Below are 22,196 nucleotides of genomic sequence, written 5' to 3'. Positions count from 1 at the left end.
CATTACCTCAGAATATGATCTTATTTGTAGATAGGGTCTTTGCAGATATAATTAGTCAAGTTAATCATACAGGTGTGGGTGGGCCAATATAACTGGTTTAAATTTGGAATGGCACTGAAAAGCAAGACAGCCAGTTAATCAGGGATTGAAAAGAGACACATCATTAAAATGCTAATCCCACTTTGATAAATATCCGGTTTTATAAAAAGCATGATTTAACTACTCTTTAATGATAGGTAACACAAATTTTAAAAGGTGTTTTGTAGATTATACTTATTTCAAGGACTAAATAATCACAAGTCAACTTACACAATACTTTTTTTGATTTTAGAAAAATCCTAGCATATTTAGGCAAAGGTGAGACGATTCTGTGGTTGGCTAAATAATGCTCCCCAAAGTTATCCAGGTTCTAAAACTTGGAGCTTGTGAATTTTATTTGCATGGCAACTGGGACTTTGCATATATGATTAAATAAGAATCTTGAGATATTTATCATGGATTATCTGGTTGGGCTCTCAGTGAAACCACAAGGGTCCTTATAAAAGTACTGGAGAGGGAGATTTAACTATAAATGAAGTGGAAGAAATGTGATGACTGAACAAGAGGTTGGTGTGATGCAGAAAAGAGGTTATGAGGCCAGGAATGCAGGATTCTTCCAGAAGCTAGAAAAAAGGAAAAATCAGATTCTTCTCTCAGAGCCTCCGGAGGGAACCACTGCTGCCAACACACTGACTTTAGTCCAGGGGAACTAACTTCAGACTTCTGACCTCCAAAATGTCAGATAATGAATTTGTGTTGTTTTAAGCCACTCAAAGTTACAACAGCAATAGAAAAGTAATAAACATAACATTTCTCACACACTTCTCCTTGATTTTGGATTCTTTCCCCATTCCATGAATTCCCTCTCAGTCTAAGAAAATATAGGCAACCTTCAGTCAGTTGACTCCAATTTTTTCCAACCCAAAGGGTTGCTTAAGAATGAATGATTCTTTTAAGTAGAGTTTTGTCCGGATAGATGCCCAAGAGTGGGATTGCAGGGTCATATGGAAGTTCTATGTATACATTTCTAAGGTATCTCCAAACTGTTCTCCATAGTGGCTGTACCAGTTTATATTCCCACCAACAGTGCAGGAGGGTTCCCTTTTCTCCACAGCCCCTCCAGCACTTGTTATTTGTGGATTTATTAATGATGCACCCGCATATTCATTGCAGCACTATTCACAATAGCCAGGACATGGAAACAACCCAAATGTCCATCAACAGATGATTGGATTCGGAAGATGTGGTATATATACACAATGGAATACTACTCAGCCATAAAAAAAAGAATGACATCATGCCATTTGCAGCAACATGGATGGAACTAGAGAATCTCATACTGAGTGAAATGAGCCAGAAAGACAAAGACAAATACCATATGATATCACTTATAACTGGAATCTAATATCCAGCACAAATGAACATCTCCTCAGAAAAGAAAATCATGGACTTGGATAAGAGACTTGTGGCTGCCTGATGGGAGGGGGAGGGAGTGGGAGGGATCGGGAGCTTGGGCTTATCAGACACAACTTAGAATAGATTTACAAGGAGATCCTGCTGAATAGCATTGAGAACTATGTCTAGATACTCATGTTGCAACAGAAGAAAGGGTGGGGGAAAAATGTAATTGTAATGTATACATGTAAGGATAACCTGACCCCCTTGCTGTACAGTGAGAAAATAAAGAAAATTATTAAAAAAAAAAGAAACTAGAAAAAAAAGAATGAATGATTCACTAATAGATAGGACAGATTTTTCTCTCTGCTCTACTGCGAAGGAAGCAGTTTTCCACTTATTTAACTGGAGTGATGAAGGTAAATACATACTGTGTATGAAAGAATTACACATCAGGAATAAGCACCATGAATAAGAAATATGGGAGTCATTGATAACCCAATATACAGTGAGAATCTACTACTCCTAAGACTATCACTTAGGTGGAGTGGCTTTGTAAGGCACTTCAAATCACACCACTCATATTAGGTGTAAAGATAGAGGCTTTTAAAAATTCTCTGAGCCATTGAAAATAGATTCATTGCAAAAATAGTGGTCATTCTCTTTTCTAACCTAAAAGTAAAAACTCCATGAATTTTGAGAGATCTCAATACATTTGGAATCAGTAAAAAACACAGGTTATCAACCTGGTAATTGTCATTAATTAGAGTTAAACTAATTAAACGAATAAATTTCCAAAAAAAAATAAAAATCTATTTTCTGCTTGACTATCTCATTCTTCCTGAACTGTCCACTGTAGCAGATAATTCTCCCAAGAAAGGATAAAAAGAGATCAATTTTCTTTGAGGAATTCAAGGTCATGTTATAATATTGTGAAGTATTTTTTTAATGGAATGAACACTTTTATTCTGGTATTATAATAATATCACATTATGCTAGCAAAATGACAAAATATGAAGATAAGATCAAATGAATAAAAATCCACTATAAAAAGAATATTTTAAAAATAGAGGAAAAAAGACACATTACATGCAGAGAGAAACATAATGACTGCAAAATTCTTGGAAACAAAGCAAGCCAGAAGTCAATGAAACAGTATTTTTAGAGTGATAAAAACTATGCCACACAAACTGAAAAAACCTTGTGAAAGGGTTTATTAATCTTTTGAAAATCTTTTGAAGGGAAAATAATGGGTTTTTTGTCACTAGTCGACCTGTACTACAAGAAATGTAAAAAGAAGCTCTTCAAGTGGAAAGCAAGTGATAGCAGATGGAAACTGGTTTCATCCATGAATGAAGAGATCTAGAAATGGTAAATATGTGAAAAACAGAAGACAATTTTATCTTTATTTGATTTCCTTAAATGATGACTTTTTAAAGCAAAAATTACAATATGACATGAGTTTTATGACATATTAAGAAGTGGAATGTATAATGATAACAATCCAAAAGGTAGAATAGGGTACAGAAAGAATGATGCTAAAGTTTTATCACAATATCCACTAAATATTATCATTCTATTCCACATAGAGGAAAATATGATAATTCAAGTATATTTATTTAAGCAGTGTGCATTCCTTTCAGGTGAACATGTAACATTCACTAGGAAATATCATCCACTAGTTCATGAAACAAATCTCAATAATGTCAGACAAAAATAAATTATAATTATAACAAAAAGACACCTAGAAAATCTCCAAACATCTGGAGATGGAAAAAATGCTTAGAAGAAAGTCCATGTATCAAAGAAGAATTTACTAGGGATGTAAGAAAATATGTAGAATTAAACACTATTGAAACACAAAACACCAAAATTGTGAGATGAAACTAATACAGTTATTACAGGGAAAGCTATAACTCAAAATATTTATATTGGGAAACATAAAGGTCTAAATTAATCATCTAAGCATTTGTCAAATGAAACTAGCAAAAGGACAAATAAAACTTTAGATAATAGGAGAAATGAAATAATAAAATTAAAAAGGAAATCATTAAAATATCAGACAAAAGAGAAAAAAACAATGAAACTAAAATCTATAAAGATCAATAATATTGATAAACATCTGTTTAGATTAAGAAAAATAAAATTGATAATATCCAAATGACCATAACAAGAATAAAGTCAGGACATCACTGCAAATTATAAAGAAAATGAAAAATATTTAGAGAATATTAAAATAATTTCATGATAAAATTTTTTAAAAATGTCAGAAAGAGCAAAACAAATACCATATGATATCATTTATATCTGTAATCTAATATATGGCACAAAGGAATTTTTCCACAGAAAAGAAAATCATGGACTTAGAGAATAGACTTGTGGTTGCCAAGGGGGAAGGGGAGGGAGTGGGAGGGATTGGGATCTTGGGGTAAATAGATGCAGAATGTTTCCTTTGGGATGGATTAGCAATGGGATCCTGCTGTGTAGCACTGGGAACTCTGTCTAGTCACTAATAATGGAACACACAATGTAAGAAAAAAGAATATATACATGTACGTGTAACTGGGTCGCCATGCTGTACAGTAGAAAAAAAATATGTATATAAATAAATGATTTAAAAAAACTCGAAAAAAAGAGAAAATGTTTCCTAAAATGAAAAAAAATAAAATAAAAATAAGCAAGGAAAACCAAACAAAAATAATAAAGAACACTGGGACACAAGGAAAATAGTTCCCAGATGATATATTTAGGCCCAAACACATCAGGAGTTTTGTTAAATAAATATAGTCTAATTCATCAAGATGTGATAACTTATTTGAAATTTTTGGAACATTTTCCAACATTTGGAAAGACACCATTACTGAAACATATTCAAGAAGAGATTCAAATCTGAATAGCCTATAAATACATTAAACATACTGAATTACAATTAAAGACCTTGACATAAAGTTAACCCCAAACTCAGTTTTACTAGAAATGTCTATTAAACATTTATGGAAAAGATAACACTAACCCTACCAAAAAGTCTTTCATGAAAAAAAGAGGAATAGGGAACATTTTCTAACTTATTTTAATAGGCCAGCACTGTCCTAATGGCAAAACTAGACAAAGATATTATAAGAAGATATATATAAATATATATAAACTAACTTACTCATGAATATAGATTCAAATATCTTTAGCAAAATGATAGCAAATTGAAGCCAGCCATGTGGAATTAATCTTAGCAATGAAAGGTCAGTTTCACATTAGAAAACCACACCAATTTAATTTACCACATTAACAGAATAAAGAAGAAAAAAAGATAATTTCAATTGATATTGAGAACATTTATCAAAATTATACCTATTTATCATAAAAAAGTCTCAGAAAACTAGAAAAAACAAAAGGTATCTACCAAAAAAAAATAATGAACATCTACTTAATGATAAAACACTAAAAGCTTTCTCTCTATGATTGGGAATAAGGCAATTGGATTGGATATCCACTTGGAAAAAAGAAAAAACCTTGATCTTTACTTCTTGTCAGACCCCTCCCCTAAAAATCTCTGAATCATATAAAAGTATACCAAGGTAAAACTATAAATATTCTATTAGCAAACATAGGATATTATTTTTGAAAAATCAGTTTAGTTTGTTTAATAGAGTGCAAACTCTAAAGAATGAAGAAATGTTAATTTGAATACCAAATTTAATCTTCTTCTCTTTAAAAGCCAACATTAAAAAAATAAAAGATGAGAATTTATAATATTTATTTCAGTAGAAGACTGGTATACAAGAATATATAAATATAAATTATACATATATATATGTATATAAAACCTTCTACCACTTAAGAGTAGGAAAGCAAGCAACCCAATTAAATTGGTCAATAAGATAGTCCCCCTTGATTATGAGGGTAATTTTAAACTGATACAATTGTTTTACATATTGATTCTAGTATTGATTATACAACTGTATGCCTTTGTCAAAATTCTCTGAATACTCTAGCAAAGCAAGTAAATTTTACTGTATGTAAATTTGTCAATATATTTGAATAGGTACTTCCAAAAAGAGATATGTAAGCCAATATGCACTTGAAAAGATGTTTAACACAATTATAATTAGAACAATCCAAGTTAAAAACACTATACAGCTATTGTAATGGCTAAAATTAAAAAGAAAAAACACCTAGTGTTTTCAAGAATATTGTGAGGCAACAGGAATTTTCATTCACTGATGTTCAAAATATAAACTGGTACAATCACTTTAAAAATCAGGCATTTTCACATAGAATTGTATATAAAATTACCATGAGACATTGTAGTTTGATACATGGGTATTTATGCAAGAGAAAAAAATAAAATTATTTTCATGGAAATTCTTTTTTTTTTTCTTTTTTTATTTTTAGGGCTGCACCTGTGGCATATGAAGGTTCCCAGGCTGGGGTCAAAATTGGAACTGCAGCTGCTGGCCTACACCACAGCCACAGCAATGCCAGATTCGAGCCACATCTGCACCTATGCCATGGCTTGCTAACCCCCTGAGAGAGGTCAGGGATTGAACCTACATCCTCATGGATACTAATTGCATTCTTAACCTCCTGAGCCACAACGGGAACTTCTGGAAATACTTATACTTACATAAGCATAATACCATTAGTCATAATGGCCCCAAACTGAAAACAACTCCATGTCTATGGACTGGATAAACAAATATTGGTATATCCATATAAGGGTATAAAACTCATCAATCAAAAAATACTACTATATGTATAACATGATTGAACTGCTAAAACATGCTAGTAGAAGCCAGATACAAAGGAGTCCATACTATAAAATTTCATGTGTGTGTTAGACTAGAAATGGAGAAACTGACTTGTAGTGATACAAAGCAGATCAGTGATTGCTAGCAGGCCAGTGAGGGGAGGGGGGAGCAAGGTATGAAGCGGGGTTCAGGGGATAACAAAGAGCAAGGAAAACTCTTTGGGGTGATAAAAATATTCTATATCCTGATGACAGTGGTTTTCATAGAGTGTATGCTTTTGTCAAAACTCATCAAACTGTATGTTTATAACAAATACATTATATTGTATGTATATTACATGCCTTGGTAGTATTGAATAAAATCGCATTTTTTTCATGCTTTATATATCTAGATAGAAATATCCATATAAATATGCAAAAGATAAAAAGAATCAAAATGTTACCTGGAAACACAACAGTATGCATTAGTTTCAAGTTTAGGAGCAAAAATACTGTATAGTTTTTCAGTTTTAATTTACTTCTTCTGACTACATTGCCAGTGTAAGCTTCAAATCCTTTCCAAGGTGAAAGTACCCAAAAATATTTCTACTGCTGCATTAATTCCAAGCACAAACCATCAAGGAAAGTGTTGACAAATCTGATTCAGTAATACTTGAATTTTTTTCAGTAAAAATGACACAAGAAAAATTAAAAGACCAGAAAAGAATTTATATCTAGAAATTAAAAACTCTTATAAATGAGTTTTATTTATTATGACCAAAAAGGACTTCATGTTTCTCATTCCCCTTGGCTTCACTAAACTTGATACAGATTTCTTCCCCACTATAAGTCTAGAATCTCCCTTTTCTTAGACCATTACTCATAATATCATCCATTATTTTTCCGCTAGCTCATCCCAGTACTTAAAAATTCTTCCCTATTTTGTTTCACAGAATTGAGTTCAATCTCTTTCTTTTAGTGGAATAGTCTTGAACAAAATCTTCTTTATCTGTTTAAGTTGTCCAGTGAATTTTCTCATTTGCAAATCAATGAGAAAAGATAAATGTGCAACAGGAAATGGTCAAATGACTTCTTCCAGACAAACTAGAAATTGCTAATAAGTATTTGAAAGGATGCTCAATTTCAATAGGGAAGTGCAAATAAAAATGACAGTGGCATACAATTTAACAGCCATCAGATTAGCAAAATTTTAAAAGTCAGAGGATATAACATGTACAATTGATTTTAGAATAGATACAATTACATTGAGTAATTTTACAATATTATATTAAGTTGAAGAAGCCCATATTATAAGCCCAACAATTCCACTAGTAGGTGTGGACACTAAAGAAATTCTCACACATGTAAAATATGGACAAAAAGAAATCTACAAGGAGATTTACCAAAGCATTGCTGACAATCATAAGAAATGAAAAAATCTAAGTGCCCACTAATAGAAAAAAGAATTTAATATAGTTATAGATTTAAATACTATACTGTAGTTTAAATCAGCTATAGTTACTAATGTGAAGAATTTACAAAGCATATCAAGGATTGAAAAATATTAAGAAGGATAATTATATGATATTCTATATACATTCTACTGTGAGAGTTCTATTTTTATATAGTCTTACCACTGTCCATTTGTCTATTCAGTTGATCAATCTGTAAAATTTTATTTATTAAGGAAGACTCACTATTCATATAAAACAAAATGTAATTACATGGGCAGATACTTAAAGTGACAAGTATACATTCATATTAATAAAAATAAAATCTAAAATTGAGATGTTATAACCATGTATATTTTGGTATTTTGGGCACTTGATGAATGTTATCACTTATATACATATAAACTTATCACATATAAGCACAGTTCCTAAGCTAAAACTCTACATGTATTTCCAAAATGCTGATTTCTTCAAGTAAACAGCTCAAGATATTTTTGGTATTTGTAATGCACACTATTATGTAAATAAAAATGAAAATTTTATTAAGATATATTTTCATAACTGAGCACTGTAACAGCCTGGATAATGCAAGTAGTGTATTGTATTTATCAGCATTATTTTATTTTTTTTATCTGCAATATTTAGATTCATGGGGCCAAAATCTCTGATATTTTAAATAGTTATTAGACAAATGATTATTTTGACCCTTAGCTAGTAGAGTATGGGTGATGATATATAGTAGTAATATTTATGAAAAGAGAAACATAGACAATTATTGGTAATAAATGTTATTTTTAGGAGCCAATTATTTATTTTTAAAATTTGTGTTTCCTTGAAAGAAGTCATATTATTATCAAGCCAAGAAACAAATATAACATCATATCTTGTAGCATATTATAGCCCATTTTAATTTCTTACTTGATTTCATTTTGATGTTGCAAACTTTCTTTAGAAAAGAAATAGGAGGGGCTATTGCTGAGGATACCACTACATTTTATAGAGAAGTTGACTGATTTGAGGAAGGGACAGGGGAATTTACTAATGGTCTGGCATTTTTTAAAAAATCTATTTCTGATACTTGGTATGATTGAAAATATAACTGTGGATGATTGCTATTAGGATTTTGTAAAGTTTTTGTTGGTTCCTTTTTAGGAGGTCAGTGCCCTAGTCATCCAAATGGAGTTAACAGGGATTGAAAATTATCTCCTTCATACTCACTCAGCTTCAAAATCAGGTCAGGTTGTTCTGTAAATGAAAAACCCAACTGAAGCTGTTTCTCTTATCCTCTTCTTTGGCTAAATCAGGATCTAGACTTCAAAGCTAAAAATGTAGTCTTTTTCAGAAGCAATACAATCAGTGCAGATAAAAGTAAAATGCATGGATCAGCTCTTCACTAAGATGTGAAGACCCATTTAAATTCTGTGGACAGTGAAATGTCATACTAATCATAGAAAATTGACCTACAGGTACATTTTTCTCTGACATATTTGTTTTAAGACTAGTGGGTTTGATCAAACTGAGATAATTTGAATGAATTTTGTTTTAATAAAAGCTATAGACACTTACTTTTGTCCATTCTAAAGTTGCAACATATCTTCATGAATATGTGTCTTTTAAGTATTAGACTTGGCCAGCAAAAAAATCTGTTTTAAGAAACAATTTACATCTCTGTGCACCACTGCTGAGTACCTGTCTTGTAAATCTAAAGATTAAGTACAGTTCTATTGTATCCATTACATAGAAAAAAGAGAGATCTTTTCAATTAGCGTCTTTTTTTAAAGCTCAGGAAGAAAAGAGAAATAATACTTAAAAATGCCTATGGCCTCAAGAACATCAAGTTCAATATGGAAGATAAATTCATAAACTCATAGATCATAAACTATATACTATAGTATTGTAAGTACTCTCCTAGATTTTATGGTACCACAGATAAGAAAATAACCAACTCTGTAGTAGAATTGATCAAGGCATTGCAAGAAAATCAACTTTTAATATAAATTTGGAATTATGTAAAAGAGCACAATAGACAAAGAAAATGGAGAAAAAAGATGAAGCTTTAAGCAGAGACAAGAGAATGCTTCAGAAAGTATGAAAGACACAGTGTATTTGAGGAACTTCAGTTAGGCTGGGGCATAGAACTTATCATTGAAGATATGTCATAAGGGAAACTTCCCTGACAAGACAAGAAATCTGAACAATGGCTTGTAGGCAATGAGCAATCAATAAACATGACTGTATTTAGAATTTTGTTTTATAGGTAAACAGTGGTCCCACGAGCTATGAGTAGAGAATGAACTATGAGAAGGAGAAATAAGTGGTTGGAAGAAGTTGGTCATGAGACTGTTCCAGGATGAATAATCTAACTCAAAATCCTATTATGCAGAGAGAAGGAAAAGCAATCCAGCCTCCAAGTCTGAGGTGGCAGTTAATGACTGATTAGTCATGAATGGGAGAGAAAAGAAATAGGAGACTAAGAATCTAGTTTAGGTGAGGTCAGTGGTTAATTAAACTGGGGGATATTTTAGGAGAAGCATATTGAGGAGGCTGGGATAGAAAATGAAAATAAAAATAAAGGAGATGTTTATACAGTGGTAATTTTGAAATTCCTAAAGGATGCTCATTAGACATATAGGTTTGAGTCCTGGCTCATAAACCCATAAATCCAATAGTAGATATTCTGTGTCATCTGAGGAGTTCGCCCAGGAATATATACTAAGGAGAAGAGGAAAGGTTGAGAATTAAACATCGAGGAGCTACAGCCTTTGAAAATGTATGAAGGAAGATGATCCAAAGATGACTAAGGAAAAGTCAGACAATTATAAGTTGCTGCTGGCGATGGCAGTGTTCTAAAAGCCAAAAGAGATCATTTCCAAAAGTTCAGACTCAGCTCTGTCAAGTGACAACATGTATATCACAATGTTGCCATGTTAATACTTTTAAAATTTTGTGTTATTTTTGCCAAGAACCAGGTAGATTGTATACTTAATTAAAATGACTTTCAAATACAGTTTTCCTTAATCTTACACACATTTAAAAAAAATGAATGTCACTTTTAACATTTTTGTTTGTTTGTTTTCTTCATTTAGCTCTGTGTCAGTTTTAAATTGCATTTGACTGAGGGTAATAGAATGCCAAAAACTCAAGGTTTAATCACTAAAGATTTAATTTCTCATGTTAAAATATGAATATAGCCCTCTCTGGGCTCCTACCTTAGCTTCACCATCTCCTGGATCTGGCTCTTTCATGTAACAGCTTATGTTATCATCTTACCATGTAACATCCATTCTCAAGGTGAAAATGAAGCTGCTGAGCTCTGGTTATCACATCTGGATTTCCAATCTAATGGAAAGAAAAGGAAAGAAGGGAAGGGAAGAGAAGGGTAAAAATGATGTTCCTCTCCTGTTGTATCTAATCTTTTGAAAGAACCTTCCCAGAATTCCTCCCCAGTGCTCATGCTTTCTGGACCACATCTAGATTGAAAAGGGATTGGAAATGTAGCATTAATTTCTAGCAACAATGGACCAAGATAAGATTTGGAGTCCGGTAAACAGAGTGGATGTTTAGTAGGTTACTAGCTATCTTTGCCATGAGCTCCTAATATAAGTAAAGTTTTGGCTGGTTTGAAAAAAAAAAGTACATTAAAAATTTAAATGTGGTCCATTCTTTTCATCAACAGGTAGAAAATTACATATAAAAACAAAACATAAAAAGAATATTTTTGCCATTAAGGAGGTATGGGCCAATCAATGGTACATTATAGCTGAAAAAGCAAACCCTCATGGAATGCAAATCTTCCATCTGGCTAAGACTGGAGCAGGACATGGAGAATGGAAGACTCGTGGACAGAGAAAATGAAGTGTGATTAAAGCACCAAAACTATCATGGTGAGAATAACACTGGGCCTCAGAAATTGAAATAGCAAATTCAAACCCACATTGAAAATTTAGACTTACTTATAAAGAGAAATTTAGGCACTTGGATACATGGAAACTTCTAGGTTTTAAGTATCAACTACTGAGGAATTTTATATGAAAGTTACTCCCCAAAACTGTAAAACAAATTCTTTAGTAAAGGTGTAAGTATCTCAATTTGTTGCTTTTCTAGAATTTCTTATTCTTCTCCAAGGAATAATTGCTATATACTTTGACAGAAGAAGAAGAGAAAGATGCTTGCTGTTTTATAAATCTTCATTGTTGAATTTAGATGAGTTTAATGATTGAAGAGGGAAAAACACAAAAATGTAATTTAGATATATATTAAATTTTATCCCAAATGAAGACTCAAAAGCTGTAATTTGAGAAATTTAAAGCAGCTGCTTGAAACAACTGATGTTTAATCAGGAAGGTTTTTTGTACAACGTGGAAATTGGTTTTCTGAATTAATTTTTAGATGTTTGTTCTTTGATAATTGTCACTATTTTAAGGATTTTATTAAATTATTGGTTTTCTGATGTTATTTCATATATTACATATTTCTATAAAATAATAATACTAGAATTACATTTTCTAACTTGCTTAAATTTATAAACCTCTGTAATAGAAAGAATTATGAATAAAATTTTATTTGATAAGAAAATGTAAGCATTGTATTTTATAGCCTTTCTTTTCCATGAATTGGGAGATAGCACTTTCTAGAATGGTAAGTATTAGCTATTCATAAACCCTGCCACTCACCACATAGACTGTATGAAAGTTATTTCTTTCCATGAATTAGTGTTATATATAAAATCAACTTCAATAATTCATTCAAAATCTGAAGATACAGTTACATAATAATGAAATCAAAGTTAAAATAGTTTTAATATTTTCAGAGTTAAAAATAACACTTATCCAAATTGGTTTATGAAGCCGTAACTTCTCTCTCTATGTGCCTTTTTCCTAATATGTTTTGCATATTTTGGGTACATCTCTTCATTGGGGCAGATAGAGTCCTAAGCCCTGTGCTTATAAAGCAGCACACATTGAGTATCAGAGGCTTATTAAGACATGAGCAGCCTCCAAGAAGTTGATGCAAAATCTAGAGAATGAAGATGCAAATGATATTCACAATTGAACTGTGCGACTACTTGAGATACTGCAAGTAAAGAAGATAAAAAGCCATAGGATTAAAACAAACAGCAAATATCAAGCCACTTTTTTAGTAAAGTATTTTAGGAACAACTCTCATTCTCAAAAGGCTAGGGTCATCTTATTTGCAGCTGTCAATTCTACTTTCTCTCTTTCTTTTCTGATTCCTTCACAAATCCAGAGAGCTCTAATGTTTCAAACAAAACAAACAAACAACAAAAGTCCAGCTGTCTCACTTATTGACCTTAGGTGTTACATGATAGAAGAATCACCAATAGATTTTTACCCTCCCACAATTGGGACAGTTAAAACACTGTTTTAAATAGAACAGATCAATTCCCAAGATATATTTTTTCAGGTATAGGACACTAATTAGTTATCTAAAGCCAGGGTATACTAACGAGAATATTTTTCTTACATTCCATCCAAGGGTATTAGTTGATTAAGAACTTGAAAGGTAGCTAGGTATAGAAAATCATTTTAGACTTGGAGCATGAATGTTGGAGTCAGACAGGTGTGCATATTGCTCAACTGAGTATTATGTACTCTTAAACGCTTTCCATTTCTGGAACTTGATGAAATGAAAATGACACTTGCGGGATAGTTAAGAGGATTAAAAGAGGTCATGGACAGAGAATGCTGATCACATTGACTGTCTGTAAAGAATATTTATTGTGCCTGTTTGTAGTGTTGTATTAGTGTGGTAATGCTAGACATGTCTTGAAAATTACTTAGGGTACTTCAAATAAGCATCTTTGTACTGTATCTATCATGTTCCAGGCATTGAATTAGCTGCTGGAGTTTTAGAAAAAGACCAAGCCCTTGTTATTGGAAGAGTATCCTCTCTAATGCATCTATAATTTAAAGTGCTCTTTTTATATCAGGATAATAAAAACTCTCTTCTACCTAATCTGCCTATTGTAATACAAATATACACTGTCATTAATCAAATTATTATGATACCTTTTCATATTATTAAAAAGTCATGCACGCATGATAATAGGAGAATTTAAAAGTTGACTAGTACTCCTACCCTACCCCTGGAATCAGAATTTGTATGAGGTATTACTAAACAAGTAGATTAAGAAGGTGTATAGAAAAATTTCTAGAAATCTCTCGGTCTAATGAAAATGGGATGGCTTAAAAAACATTTAAAATCTTTTTTTTGTCATAATGTATTCAATGTCTAATATCCATACTTTTTCTCAACTTTATATGGAAGGAGACAACTGAAAGCAGCTGCTGACAAGATCCTAAAAAAGATTAGCTGTTTCAGAAATAAAACTTATTTCTCTCAGAAATGAGGTAATGGCAAAGTATCTAGAAAACAAGGGCAATTCCAGTGGAACAGGGTATTTTCTAATAGGAGTAAACGCTGGTGAGGCATGTTTTAACAGAAATATATAAATGAAAGAGAAGAAATCATGACTTCCACAGCCTTAGTGGAGGCACCGTTTACCTTGACTGGTTAAGAAAAAAATGTAGCAAACAAGCAATCAATATTCAGCCTTCAACTATAAATCTGAGAAGTCCCACAAAAGGTAAAGGGGAAGATATTAAATTTTCAGCTGAAAAAAATGTGGCTCAAAGAAAGCTATCTTTTTAAAAAATGAGTAATTTGTGAGGAAAATAAAAAGTAGTATGCACAAATACTACAAGAAAATTGAATGTAAGAAAAAAAATGAGGGAACAAAGAAAGGAAGAAAAAGAAAAAAGAAAAGAGAAGGAGGAAGGAATGTAAAAGTCATTTTAGAAAAAGAGGTATCACCAGGAAGAACATTTTTTTCAATGCAAATTCTTCACGCTTTCAAGGAAACCAGATATTAAGACAGCAAGAAAAGATTTTAAAAAAATCTGATTTTTGGAATGAATTAAGACTTTAATAAAACAAATAATTAATAACTAATGTATAAGCTGGAGAAAGTGCTGAACAGAATACTTTCAACCAGACACCAAATTAGTGACAGAGAGTAGACTAAGAAAATCTCTACAGATTCAAAGGAAAAATACAGGTAAATTAAATTAGAGAAAAAAATATAGACTCACACTACTAATCAGATAGTAATAGAAAACAAATAATAAAATACAGAAAAAAATCAATCACAAATCAGAAAAAGATTTTTTAAAATAATAGAACAATTTCCTTAAGTGATTAAAAAAAGCAAAATTTGAGATTGAAATGAAGCATTTCCTTAATATTCCTAGGCATGTAACTCAACCACAAGATAAAGACTTCTGCAATAACCTATACTGAAAATTTTAATTGCTTACAAATGGAAAAAAAGCTGCTTTCAACTCCTTAGCAGTGTTCATTGTTAGAAGAAGCAATGGCTACACAAGTAAAATGTAAACAAATTGTAACAAAAAAAACCCATAAACAATGAAAACACATATATGCTACATTATTTTCACATATAAAATTAATATACATTTTCTTAATTCTTAAAAATCAATTGTTAAAATTAGATGACCTCACACTTGGTGAGACATAGATATGGAGATAAAGTTAGATAACTTCATACTTAGTGTAGATATTCTGGAAGATATTTGGGTAATATGAACTTTAAAAAATATGTTATAGCATAGACATCTATCTAAAAAGCAGATAAAGGGAGTTCTCGTTGTGGCGCAGCAGAAACGAATCTGACTAGTATCCATGAGGATGCATGTTTGATCCCTGGCCTCGCCCTGTGGGTTGGAGATCCTGACCTGTAGTGTACATCACAGACGTGGCTCAGATTTTGCATTGCTGTGGCTGTGGTGTAGGATGGCAGCTGTAGCTCTTATTTGACCCCTAGTCTGAGAACCTCCTCATGCCGTGGATGTGGCCCTAAAAAGCAAAAATAAATAAATAAAATAAAAAGCTGATTAAGTGAACAAACTAAAAATGTGCCCATTAATAGGAGCAAAACTAAGGAAAAAATAATATTTCATAAATGAAATATAACAGTTCAAAAGACTATTTTATATTCACATATATCAACTCAAAAGTTGATGAGAAACATTTTTTATTAATTTATAAAATACATATATGTGTAATGTAAGTTTTTAAAACTTTGCAGATAACATAGACTTTACCATAGGGGTACTCTTGAGGATTTAGTGGATTGGTGTTTTGAGGAGTTTATACTTTATGGGTAATATTTGCTATTTTAAAAGAAAATTATAATTTGTTACAAAGAGCAAACATAAACAATATTAATATAGAACTAAAAGTTATATTACAGAAATAGTATGAATATAGAACTAAAAGTTATATTACAGGAAAAATAATATTGTTACAATGAATTAGAAAAAGACCCTCTGTACTCACAAACAGATATTGGAATTGGTAATTTTTGGAAAAATGGAACTGAATGTAATAAGCATAGTAGCCCTCTTACAAATCAGGCTTTGCAAAGAAGCCGATATTTCAATCTTGGTGTTTAATCCAAAATGCTTGTAAAGGAGTTCCCATTATGGCACAATGGAAACGAATCCAACTAGGAACCATGAGGTTGCAGGTTTGATCCTTGGCCTCACTCAGTGGGTTCATGATCTGGCATTGCCATGAGCTGTGGTGTAGGTCGCAGACGTGCCTCAGATCTGGTGTTGCTGCAGCTGTGGCATAGGCCAGCAGCTATAGCTCCAATTTAACCCCTAGCCTGAGAACCTCCATACGCCGTGGGTGTGGCCCTAAAAAAAAAAAAAAAAAAAAAAAAGTTTGTAAAAGCATTTGGGATTTTAAAAAAAAAATGTTTTTTAAATGATCATAGTAATACTATTTAAAACTGTAACTTGTAAAACTAAGGGGGAGAAAAAAGGACATAGACATCGAAACTCCTAGGACAAGTTCCCAGAACAGGGAAAAAGAAAAAGGAATCACATGGAACTATTCAATCACAAAATTTTAATGAATTCATTAAATTTAAGAAAAAATGGTTATTTCAGGAATATACAGATAGCTTTAGTACTGAATAGGCTGATCTTATAATTCAAAATAATATTAGACAAAAAAAGAAAATTATTAATCACATAATTAAAATAAATGATAAAATTAAAATCATTTGAAAATTTTCAAATTTAGTGAGATAAAAATAGATATCTCCACATACAGTTGAACATTTTTATATCTATTCCTACACATACACCTAGTCCCGCATACATATCCCTATCTATACCTGTTTCTACCCTCCCCTTCCTATAGTCTACTCCCTATATAGCAGTTCCTATTGATGGGCATTTTTAATACTTAAATTCAATGTTATCTCTCTTTTATTTTAAACCCACTGATAATTTCCAAAAGTATTTCACAATAGCATTCCATCTCATTATCACAGTAAAAAAGGCCCATGTGATCTCTTCCCTAATAAACTCTGACTTCATCTCCTATTGCTGAACTGTCTCATAATTCATGATACTTGAACCATACTAGGAAAATTTGCATTTCTTGCACAGGCCAAGCCATCTTTAACTCTGGGGCTACATACATTTCATAAAATGTATGTTTATGAAACTCATATTTTCATATTCCTGCATCTTTCTCAATACTCAGAATTTTGCCTGGATGTCACCCTGAACATCTTAGATAAAATACGGACACATCTCCATTGCTCTTTACTCTTTCCCTGCCTTATCTCCTTCAAAGCAATGCTCACTATCACTATATTATGCAATCTATGCCTTTACTTGCATTCTGCATTAGATTTCAAGCTCCTTGAGGACAGACTTTAACTGTCTTGCTCAAAACTATTTTGTTCTTTCACAAAACAGACACTTAGTAAATACTTGGAAAATGATAACAAGAATAAATTTTATAATAATTTTAAAATTGGAACTTTTTAAAAATAAAAAATACATCATAAATGAAGTAATTAATACAGTAAACTATAATCTGTATGATTAAAAATACCACAGTAAGACCAGAATACACGTGAAACACTAAGAAAAATTGTTTGTAATATATTTGATACCAAGAGTGAAATTTTTCAATGTTCAAAGATCCTTACACAAAAACCATCAAGGTATTAAAAAAAAAAAAGGAAAAGAGAAAAAAAAATACATGTAATCTATAGAAAAATAAATTAAAATAAAAAGTATATTCCCAACCTCAATCAAAATTCCATACCATATGTCAAAATGAAGTTTGATTACTTCTCTGTTAGATTGGCAAAATTGTAAAGTTTGGCCAGTAGTAAAAACTTGCAAGTACTTGGAAAATAATTCTTTCTGTACACTGTTAGGACAGAAAAGTGATACAAATTTTTGAAAGAAATGTAGTAATGACCATTCACATTTTAAATCATAAGCCTATTGTCTCAGCAAATTTGGGAGGGAAGGCATCATATATACACAGATAACTATTGTGGTATTACATATTATTGTAATATAATAACTTAAATGTCAAACAATAGTGGATTGATCACATAAATTATTTGGAAATGGTTATGTAATTATTAGTATTTAACTATGTCGACTACTACAAAACTATTTCTCAAGAGTAAGTTATATGTCCTAATAAAATATGTATATAGTATGATCCTGAGTGCAGTTAAATGTTTTATACATGTATGTATATAAAACAGTTTAGAATATAACTTAAGAAACTATAAATAGTGGTTATCTCAGTGATTTGAGACAAGACAGACATGAGAAAAGTAAAAGAGTATTATAGTCTCTCTAAATCTTTTCATATTGCTTGTTTTTTTTTACCTTGAATATCCATTCTTAACAGACATGTTTTCTATTAAATCTTGTGCCTGTGGCATATTATAAATTATGGAAATGCAATTGCTGAGTACAAAGGTATGAATTCATTTATGTTTTTCAATTCGTATTAAGTTATTATTCAAAAGTTCATTCCTAATTATACTCCCAAAAGAAATATAAAAGTTTTCACTTTCACTTTATGCTTATCAGTTCTGGAGGTTATGAGTTAACTCATACACATGCACATATCACAAAGTATATATATGTGTGTATACATATAAACACGTGACTATATGTGCACATATAAATTCAATTTGAAATTATATTTTAATTGTGTGTTTATTAGGCTTTGGACATCTGCTTTTAAGCAATTAGAATTTGTTACTAATTTATATCAGTATTTACCTTAGGTTAAAATGAGTAGACTATCAAATGTTATTACCTTTAATCACCTGAAGGGGAATATATATTGTATTCAATTGCTCTTTCAAATTATAATTTTATATACTGCATACATTTCACATCTTATAAATATGCATAATTTTTCTACAAATCTATGAATTGTCCAGATTTGCATTTCATACTCTCAGAAATAATAAAGTTTATCAAGAGTAAATGAGTTGTCATTTAGATTATAAAGTTATTAGTAAGACTACAAATCTAGTGTATGAATAAACAAAGGTATCTTTTGAAATAGCTTTTTTATTGCATTGTTTTTTTTTCAATTTATTAAGAAAGATACTTGATGGCCAAGAATAGACTTATTCCATAAATATATTATTTTGATTATAGATTTTGAGAGATATATTTTAAAAAATCATCTCCTTGGATAATATTTGATAATTGTTCTCTGTCTTTTCAATATTTTTTATTTTCTTTTCCTCAAGAGGCTTCAAATATGCTCACAGATTTTGATAATGATGATAAGGACAACAGTAAAAAAACACGACATATATGAAATAAGTCCCCCGAGCTGCAGGAGTTAGATTTTTCATGCCCTAGCAGGAGGGAGCAAACTGAAATGTTATGTTTTGCATTAGCTTTAAAGGTCAAATATGCTATGTCAGGAAAGGGATCACAACATATGCACTCTCTCGGGAAACCCTGTGGTACTGCTTTGTGAAGTTCCAAAGAGAGGTAAACTGGCTAGACTCAGTTATCGGGAAGGATGGCCGAGACAGAAATGCAGCAGCATCAGAAAACATGAAGAAACATTCTGATCTCAGAGACAGCAGCTACCCAGAGGGAGCATATTTCTGGAATTCTTTCTGAATGATATTCCCCTAGCAGTGCCAGCTCTTCCTATGTTCCTAAATATTCAGCCAGGAGAAAACAAAGCCCCTCTTCATTATGGAATGAGCATATTTTATTGCTTGAAAAGCATGGTGGGAGTACAGCTGATGACACCAGCAGAGAGGTATTCAAAATCACATCTCTGAATACCTCTTTTCCTCCTCTTTTAAGACATAGCCTGAGCCTCGGACCCTGGCCACCTTGGAAATCCTTTTGAAGGACCATAACCAAGCTTGTATGTTGCACCTGACTGCTCTCCACCAAAGACAGTCAAGAGTAAAAATAGAATAAAACATAACATAACATAACATAACATAACATAACATAACATATAACATAACATAACATAACATAAAATATAAACCTCGCATACAGTCAGACTTGAAGATAAGGAAATCCAAAACATGGGATCTGTAAAAACGCATTTCATTCATGGAAAAAATCTTGGTTTCCAGTCAAAGCCCACATCTAGGGCAAATGACTGACAATTGTATTCTCCAGATACCCTTTTGCTTCCCTCCTACCAGCCCCAGGTATTGGAGTGTGGTTATTGAGTAGAAGATTTCTTTCAGTTCATTTTTTTTTCATTCTAAAAAATAAGTTTTAATGAGAATTGATTAGCTAAGGGATTTTTGGTATCTATTTTTTTTCCTTAACACTTAATATTTTGCCCTCTCCACTAACTTATTCAAGGTGAAAAAAAAAAAAATTACAAAGAGGCAAACAGAAAAATAGATTTGGGAAAGGGAGGTGTATGTATGGAAAAAAGCTCTCATTCCCACCTGTGAAACTGGCACTGCTGATTATCCTAAAATAAATTGCACCCAAAAGTAATAGATTTCTGGGAAATGAAATATGTTTTTCTGAAGATGTGCTCCTCCAGTGTGGTGTTAGGTACGCAAGAGCAGGACACGAAAGTTTCACGAATGCCAGAACTCAGCACCCTATGCCAAAGAGACCAGAGTAATGGGCTACAGCTCCTAGAAAACCAAGACCATCCTCCCACACACCCTGGAGAGGAGGTAAGCTGCTACTGAGGACATCTTCAGAGTTAACAGGCCCATAAAGCAATCACCTCATCCAGATGCTTCACCTAGGAATGTTACCTTCAGTGAAGAACAAAAGTATTCTTTCTCTTCTAACTTCTTTAAAAGAGTTTAGCAGAATCATTAATTCTATGCTGGTACTCCTTAAAAGCCCAGGAAGCAACTGCACCCCTGTACGAAATGTATATTCTATCACTTGCTCCCTTGTTTTATTAAGTGGAGCTCTTGTTACCTACGTTGTTGTTTTCTCTCTGTGACTCTCTTATCTAAGCTTGCCTCTCTAGTTGGCCATATATCTATTTTTCTGTTTTACAAGTGGTCTTTTTGATGAATATCTCTGTTTAGTTCCATTGCTTGGATTTTCTGCTCAAAATCTTAGCAAGTTAAGACTTGTATTGATTGCCCTCCAGCTCCATCAGTTCTTAAGAGAGGGGTGTTAATATATGAACTATGATGGAAGAATTGTCTGTTTCTCCCTTTCATTCCATCAATTTCTTCTTCATGTATTCTGAGCTTTATGCCATGTAATTAGTCACCAGTATATATATGATCATTAGGTTTCCCTTTTATCATTATAAAATGCCCTGCTATACCTCAAAGAGATATCTTTGCCCAGAAATCTTTTTTTTATCAGATATAAATATAGCCTCCCTACCTTTCTTATGCTTATTGTTTATATGGTATATCTTTTTTCCATTCATTTACTTTCAATTTATTTCACCCATTTATGTATGGTTTATCTCTTGGAGACAGCAAACAGTTGGTTCTTGATTTTCTACCAAATTTTGATAATTTCTGCCTAACTGAAGTGTTTAATCCATTCATTAGCACTGATATCAATTATTTGTGCGATTGGATTTAAATCTGTCATTTTACTACTTGTTTTATGTTCTCTGTATTTTCTGTTTCTCCTTCTTGCCCTCATTTCTGATATCTGAATGTTTTAAATTCTGTTTTAATTAGTCTGTAAACTTTTTAGCTAAACCACTTTGCATATATTTTCTGCAATTACTTTAGGGATTATAAGTGAAAACTTAATTTTCCAGTCTAATTGGAGTTAATATTCAATCTATTAATTTAGCACATAAAAACCCAGTAAGCTTATAGGTTCATAAACCATTCCCTGCTGTCCTTTATGCCATAAGTTTCATATTTATTATATAGCATACTTCATGAACCTCACAAGAAAGTATAATAATTTCTGCATTAAGCAGTTATATGTACTTTAAAGAATTAAGAGAAAAATAAATTTCTATTTATCACGATATTTATTTTTGGTACTCTTCATTCATGTTGAAATCTAAATTTTCCTGTAGTATCCTTTCTCTAATTGAAAAAATTCTGCTTCTTGGCATGTAGTCCTGCTGGTAATATATTCTCATAGGTTTAGTTTATCTAACATTGTTTATATTTTGCCTAATAACTAGAAGATATTTTGAGGGAATTTAAATTTGAATTGACATTTTTTTCTGGTGCTTTAACAGTCTTCTGGTGC

The 22,196-nt window shown here is 31.8% G+C and overlaps 1 pseudogene across 1 annotated transcript in view; it reads right to left on the bottom strand.

Moving 5' to 3' along the window:
* Window positions 1–22,196, bottom strand: part of LOC110260097 (V-type proton ATPase subunit e 1 pseudogene) — a 561,141-nt pseudogene that overhangs the window by 100,431 nt on the left and 438,514 nt on the right. Inside the window, exon 4 of the transcript XR_014841898.1 lies at window positions 10,818–10,947. The product of XR_014841898.1 is annotated as a V-type proton ATPase subunit e 1 pseudogene (transcript). The remainder of the gene's footprint in view (window positions 1–10,817; window positions 10,948–22,196) is intronic.

This window comes from Sus scrofa, chromosome 3 (assembly GCF_054392235.1).
Source record: "Sus scrofa isolate SSC_HxYL_T2T_F1_AM1 chromosome 3, Sscrofa_HxYL_maternal_Yorkshire_Landrace_v2.0, whole genome shotgun sequence".
NCBI classification, from domain to species: Eukaryota; Metazoa; Chordata; class Mammalia; order Artiodactyla; family Suidae; genus Sus; species Sus scrofa.
The sequence above is the reverse complement of the archived record's forward strand: the minus strand, read 5'-3'. Positions and strand labels throughout refer to the sequence as shown.